Source organism: Sciurus vulgaris, assembly GCF_902686455.1.
Source record: "Sciurus vulgaris genome assembly, chromosome: 9".
Classification (NCBI taxonomy): domain Eukaryota; kingdom Metazoa; phylum Chordata; class Mammalia; order Rodentia; family Sciuridae; genus Sciurus; species Sciurus vulgaris.
In genome coordinates this window covers 32811314-32818910 of record NC_136469.1, presented here as the reverse complement: position 1 = coordinate 32818910, position 7597 = coordinate 32811314, and positions in this window count along the sequence as shown.

Genomic DNA, 7597 nt, shown 5'->3' with positions numbered 1-7597 from the left:
TCTGAAGAGCCCTCCTCTACACTGCTACTACCCCTCGGGTTCAGTATCAATGATGCCTGCTGCCCTGTGAGCCTCCTGCCCTAGCTCCCTAACTTTTCAGAGTCCTGACCCTATTCCCCATGGAAAAATCCCTGGGGCTAAGCAGGGATGCCCACAAAGGGCCCCAGTCATCCCTTCCTGATTATGCCCAGAAATTTCTGCCCAAATGGTCAGAACATACTTCAAGGTCTCAGGGTATACACCTTAGGCTGAGGATTAGCCTAAGTCAGCTACTGCAGCTCATGTTGTTCATGTGGTTGCATGTGGACATTTAGGCTGGGGTATTCAGATGCACGCTTATGAGGCCCCTCACAGTGTATGGGCAGCCAGGAATACAAAGAAGAGTTGGGCTGCCCATTGGCAGCTAGTGTTCCCTTCACTACCATACTTCTGTGTGGAACTCCAGGGGCCCCTAACTCTAAATTCAAATCTGGCCACACAGGTATATTTATCAAGGACAGAATGTGTCTTATTTAGCAATGATCTGTTATTTTCATGTATGAACGTCTAATCTCTAGACATATGGCTTATGGCCCTCATTCTTGCTGCAGGCTCTGCAAATGTTAAGAGTCTCCCTGCCACACTTTTATCTATGAGAATTTGACCAGCATTTATTGAAATGGTTTTGCTTACAAGAATCTCCCATTAGGATGCCAACATTTAGAAGACAAGGACCATTTTTCTGTCCCCAGGAACCAGTCCTGTGCCTAATAAATAGTAGACGGCTTTAAAAAAAAATATTTATTTAACTGAACAGTCTCAGGGAACAAAGCCCAAGCACCAGTTGCAGACGCTGAATCATCTTTAGTAGTGAGGAAGAAGAGAAGATAGGGTAGCAGAAATAAAGCTGGGTGCCCCATGCCCAGGGTTCTCTCAGTAACATTTGATTCCTGGGAAAATGGGTAATAAATGTTAAGAAGAAAGAAACCCTAAGATCTGATGGAGGACAGTGATGGCTTTTATTTTCATCTACAATCTAAACTGCAGGTACTAAAATGGTGTGGTAAGGCAGGCATGGTGGCACGCACCTATAATCCCAGCAACTCCGGAGGCTGAGCAGGAGGATCACAAGTTCCAGAGCAGCCTCAGTAACTTAGTGAGATTCTGTCTCAAAATAAAAATAAAAAGGACTAGGGATATGTTCAGTGGTAAAGTGCCACTGAGTTCTACCCTAGTACCAAAAACCAAATAAATAAAAGGCTGTGAATAAAAATGAAATAATCCTATGGCAACATATAACACAGACAAGTTAGTTCAATTTCTTTGTCCAAAAACTTAATAAATGCAGTTCACAGGTAAACTTTCTATATAGGCAGCCATCATGAAGCTAAAGATATCTCCTCTGCTAAACTCTTCTAATACATTCAGCCAACACAGAACTGTACTTCAACACAACCTCCTCAGAATAAAAATCAAAGATCCACAAAGTAGAGACAAATGGAAGGAGGCCAGGTGGTAGCATCCCACTCCAAATCAAAGGATATCAAACTATCCACTTTTTCATCTCTCTCTCACTCTCTCACTCTCTTTCCAGCTATAAACATTCATCTCAAAAATTAATATTTTTTCACAAATACTTACAAAGCAGCTATAATATTCAAGGCTGTAGTCTAGACACTTAGGACACATCATTTTAAAACCAGACATCATCCCTGTCTTCATGGAGCTTACACTCCAATGGGTGATAACCATTCCTGGCTACACATTAAAATCACCAGGGAGAACTGCAAGACACTGACATTCTGATATAGTATGTTTAAGGTGTGTGACTAGAACTTTTTTAAAGAGTTCAGGTGAACTAATGCATATCCATACTTGAGAATCACTGGCCTAACTGAAGACAAAGATTAGTTATTCACTTTTTTAAGAATGAAAACCTTACAGTGGAAAGCCTAGAACTGAGACGGACGACGAGGCTTTGGTTCCAGAAGCAGTTTTTCAAAGATGGCTTCCATCCACGCACGTTCAAAGGGGAAAGAGTATGGCCAAATAAAGAGAAGATGATCTTTTAGGAAAGAAAAGAAAAAGATATAGGAGCTGAATCCTCAAGAAGGTGAGAAGGGGTGAGAGTCTAAGCAGAGCAGAATTGGCCTTAAGTAGATTTGGAAATGCTTTCGCCCAATGAAACAGGAAGAATAGAATCATGAAGATAAGTGTGAGAGAGTTGGGAGACTTGGTGAACACAAATCATGGAGCTGTCCCCATTTGACCCCATTTTCTCAATGAAATATGAAGCAAGTTATCAGGTAAGGGCAAGCAAGTGTCACATTCAACTAGATTGGGAGTGAGAGACAACACCTTTGGACAGGCAAAGACTCTGATTCCAAGAAGAAACGCCTGGCAGACCAAGAGGAAGTAGAGCAAGGAGTTTGGTACTTTCTTTACAGTTAAAAGATTGAAAGGAAAAAGGGACTTGCTCTCTGACCTAACTCCAACCTGTCCCTTCTAGACAGAGACACCAGAATTAACAAATAAAAGCATTTTCTCTGGTAACCCTATGTCACAGCTCATAGGGATATAAAGGAAATGTGAGCTCAGGCTCCAGACTCCAGCTAGGTGTGAAGAACATGAGCTGGCTGAAGTGTCTCAGATGCCAGACTTCTTTCTCAGTAACCTGAATGACCTGAGCATGTCAAACGGGCGCAGAATACTGAGACATGCTTTGAATCTTCACCCACCACCTTTGACATCAGTGAAAGGGAGAAAACCAGGATGTTGTCCAAAATAGTCCTTACCTACAACCACAATTCTTTAGCAGTGTCAGAGACTCCCTGCAGGAAGGAAGAGAAAACCAGATTGCATACCCAGCAGCGTTTATTTTTCCCAGGGTTTCTGAATCCGTGTTGCGGCCCCCTTGTGCACTCCTAAATCAGAGCTTCTTGTTATGTTATTAAGCTGATGAATAGGCCAAAATGGTGTGACACATTGCTAGAGAATATGGTTTGGAAAGAGATACTGGATTTACTGGCTAAGCAAACAGAGCCGGCACATGCTGTTCACATTATCTCTTAATTCTATTTCTGCATTAAATATTGCTTTTTCCACATTACAGATAGGGAAGGTGAGACCTAGTGAGTCTACAAAGCTTGTCTAAGACCTCGGCTTGTCCATGATACAGCAGGAATAAAGCTGTATGCCCTTGCTCCTGACCACTATACTTAATTCCTGCTGTATTTGAACCCCTCCCTACCACTTATCAATTGTACAACTTGGTGTTCAATAACCAAACTGGGGTTCATCTTTCCTCATCTGTAAATTGGAAATAATATTACCTAATTATGTGAAGATCCTGGCCCTTGGGAATAGTTTAAAAGAACACTAATCCAGTTTATGATTGCTGACCACGTCATTTTTTACATTCTGTGCTGGCCCTGGCCATAGGAAAGAAATATAGTGAGGAAGGTAGCTAGGTGATCAAGCAGGAAAGGCTGGGATTAAAAAATGGTAGCTGAAAATCAACATTTTGATCATTCCTGATTTATTGACCTAATTAGATTTTTCTCTTTAGCCTTTTTGCTTATAGAGCACAATAGACTTGAATAATTCTCACATGTTGAGACTTACATTCATGTCCATTATAAAGCACTTATCTTGATTTGATACAGATCTACTAAAGTTAATGGAAATGGATTTCAAGGAAACTGATTTCACTGCTAAGAAAATAGAAGGGCATATGTTCATTTTAGAAATAAAATATCTGCAGCCAACTTTTGGTTACTCCGCAAACCATTTATACCAAAGATGAATAGTACCATTAAAAAGCAAACCACTCCTAGGTATGTACCCAAGATAATTATAGCAACATTATTTATAATGGTTGAAAGGTAGAAACAATCCAATTGTCCACCAATTGATGAATGGAAAACACAATGTAATATATCTATACAATGGAATACAGTTCAGCCATAAAAAATGAAATTCTAATATATGCTATAGCATGAATGAACCCCAAAAATATGCTAAGTGAAAGAAGCCAGAAACAGAGGACCACTTTCACACAATTCCATGTATGTGAAATGTTCAGAGGAGACAAATTTATAAAGGCAAAAAATATATTCATGGTTGCCAGGAGCTAGAAAGAGGAAAGAATGTGGAGTGACTGCTAATGGATATGAAATTTCTTTTTGGAGTGATGAAAGTATTCTGGAATCAGATGATGAGAGTGGATGCACAACTCTGTGAATGCACTAAGAATCCTGAATTGTGTGCTGTGAAGGGGTGATTTTTATCTCAATAAACCTATTATTTTAAAATTGTGTTATTACCTATTGTACACCTCCTTCTCAGAGATGGTATGCATTTGAAAATATCTAAGTACAGAAGCAATTCTGGAGAAAAAAAAAAAGATTTAGAACATGAATCTCATATCAAAGCTACAACTAAATATTCCTAAGGTTATTAATAAATACAACTAAGAAGTGACATGCAGGAGTTAGTATTTGTTTAAGGTGTTCATTCTTAAAGGAGACTCAAAGTTGCCTTATACTCAAAAATTTCAGATCATAGTAACCTGCATCTAGTTTAAAAAAAAAATCTTGGATCACGGGAGAAAAAACAGTAGGTTTGCCACGGAAAATGTTGCCTATAGTGCTAAAGGGCCCTACCTCTCCTAGGGTACTTTCTCCAGAAGGCAGGAATGAAGTAGAAAATGTGCTTACCATTCTCAGGACTGTGACCATGGCTCATGCTACTTGGCAGAAGTGGACAGAACCCAGCACTTGAATACAAAGTTTGTCTTTTCTAACATTTCGGTACAATTTCCCAGATAAAAACTACTGAACTGCTGTACAACACTCCATTTGAGCTGAAATATCTAACTTTGGAGAATTGCCCATTATCCTCAGTGCTGCCCAGAACAATAAAGAAGAATATATAGAAATAGCATCCCATATCTGACCAAGTATATGTGACCCAAGTCCATTGTCTTCCGAGGCAAGGGAAACAAACATCTTTTTAAGGCTTTTTCCACTGTTACTGCTTTGAAAATCACATTTTACACTGAAGTAACCATACTAATACATGTTTATAATAATATACTCTAATATAGATTTGTCACTAAAAATTTAAGGCCTTTATTTCTCTCCCCAACACAGAGGAGAATAAAGCTGATTATTCAACTGTCCATTCCTAACATATTTGAATACAGGTCCTCAAATTAATAATGCCTCAAAAATAAGTAAATGCATAATGTATGTGGTTTCTTCCTTTATGTGCCTATGCCAGATTTTTCTTCCCTCTACTAGAAAAAACAAATTTTAAAACAGCAATATAACTGCACCACCAGTCTGCTGCAGTCTGCTGTATGCCATTAACTAGCTCTGTGATCTGGAGCAAGTCACTTATCTTCTCTAGGTCTCAGTTTATTTCACCATAAAACAAATGCATTCTGCATCCCTTTGATGTTGGCAATACTGTGATTTTATATCTGCACTTTGTCTCTTTGGATGCCCACACTGGTTTCAGCCATGTGACCTGTGACCAGCAAGCGGTATGTCCTCTTGTGCTGGTTTCAGTTGCTTGTGTTTTTGCTTTGCTGTGCCCCTTTCAGAGAGTGTAATAAGGATGACAATTCAAAATATAAAAGTTTTGCATGTCTTTTCAGTTGAAGGGTTTTCTTTTTCGTTGATTACTTAGCAGATTGGAGCCTTCCTTGTGCTTCAAGATGAAAGCCTGAGTTAGCTTTTGCAAGAAAGAGAAAGAAGATGGATATGAGATGGTTTCCATGTAGGGAGGTGGAGGAAATTTTAATGGAGCAATTTAAAAAAATCATTGTGTCAATCTGAAGCTGCAAGAATGCAGATCTAAGGTCCCAGTTACACTGAAATTACACCCCACACCCACCAAGTCTTTCTTTCACCGAAATTTGCAACCCAGTTCAAATCCTAAAGTTATTGGACGGCTCCACTTAGGGATCCTTTTAAGGCCACAAATCCAACATTTCCAGAATTGAACTTATTCCCCTTCTCCTTATCAAGTGAGTTTTCTAGTCCTTGATGTAAACATTTACAATATATTTCAGGTCTTTCTGCCCTTCTCTACCCTTTCCGTGCTCTGCTCTCTACCTGCACCACTTACCTGGTCTGTTGCACCTCTCTCACCAGTCCCACCACCAAAGTTCTTTTCTTCTTCCCTCCTGCTGCCGGGATCATCAACCCACAGCACATATTCCATCATGCCTCTAAAGTTCAACAGTCCCTGACAAACTACCAAAATTCCAACTCCTCACGGCAATCACAAAGTTCTTTCACGATCTGACCTCGGTGCACTTGCTCCAAACAGTCAACCTTCTTTTAAATATCACCTTCCTTCCCAAACTCTCACTTGGAATTTCCCTTCCCTTCCTCCCCATAGGAACAAACTACCTAGGCTCTTGGTCTCTAAGATTCTGTCTTCCTCCCACAGCTAGAAATCAAAATAAAATCCTGAAATCCCTCATAACATTTTCTAAGCTCATTTTATGGTGTGTTCCACTTACAGTTCCTTCAGTTGTAGTTATCCTTGTACATGGTTTATCCTCAGGGCAAGATGAAGGTTGACTCTTTGTGGTGGTTATTTAGTTTTCCTTTCCTCTTCCCCTCAACTTTCCTATGAGGAAATCATTGCCACGAAGAAGCTCAAAATCACGTAGGTACGAATATTAGAACCTTGATTAAGTTTCTCTAGTACATCATCTCAATTATAAATATTGGGTTATTTAATGATAGTATTCTCTTATAAAAATCATGAAATGTAGGCCAAAATATACTTGCTAAAATTGGGGAGGACTTACCAGTTTTTAAAATTCACGGTACACGTCTTCCATTCTTGATGGATGTCTCACTTGATTGATGTCAAGTTGCCACATTTGGTGAACATAACACTGTCTACATAAACTACAACAAAACTACATATCAAAGATTTATTTGAGGGCTAGGGATATAGCTCAGTGGTAGAGCACTTGCCTGGCATGCATGATGCACTGGGTTCCACCCCCAGCACACAAAAAAAATAAATTTTTATTTGATATTCTATTGCCTTCTTCTGTCCCTTTAAATAAATCAGAATATGCCTAAAAATACAATTTCATTCAATGCTTCCAATATCATTAAATTTGTGTAGGAGTTTTTGGTTTGATGATTTATAGCGCTCTGAAGAGAAAAGAATGGTAAAGAACAGTAGGTCAATAAATCACTGATTTGCCAGAAAAAAATCTATAAACTATTTTCCATATTAATCACCTATTTTATGGATGAATGATCCAGAACATGATTGCTTAAGTATTTAATTATTAAAAAATGCAGCAAGGGAAAATAAGCATTCAAAATATACTTTTTTTAATCCCACAATTTCTCTTACACTTTAAAAGTAATTTTCATGTATGCCAACTCTATGTAAAAATTTAAAAATTCCATAATTTGGTTTATGAATCCAATGCAGTAATAGTTAAGCTCCTTATTTTCATATTTATGTGTATGGGGTACTACAGCAGTATATTTTCCTCTTATTAATATGCTAACATTCATTCAATAAATATGTATTGAGAGGCCATTATGTGCTTTATCTTGTTCTTGGTGCTAGG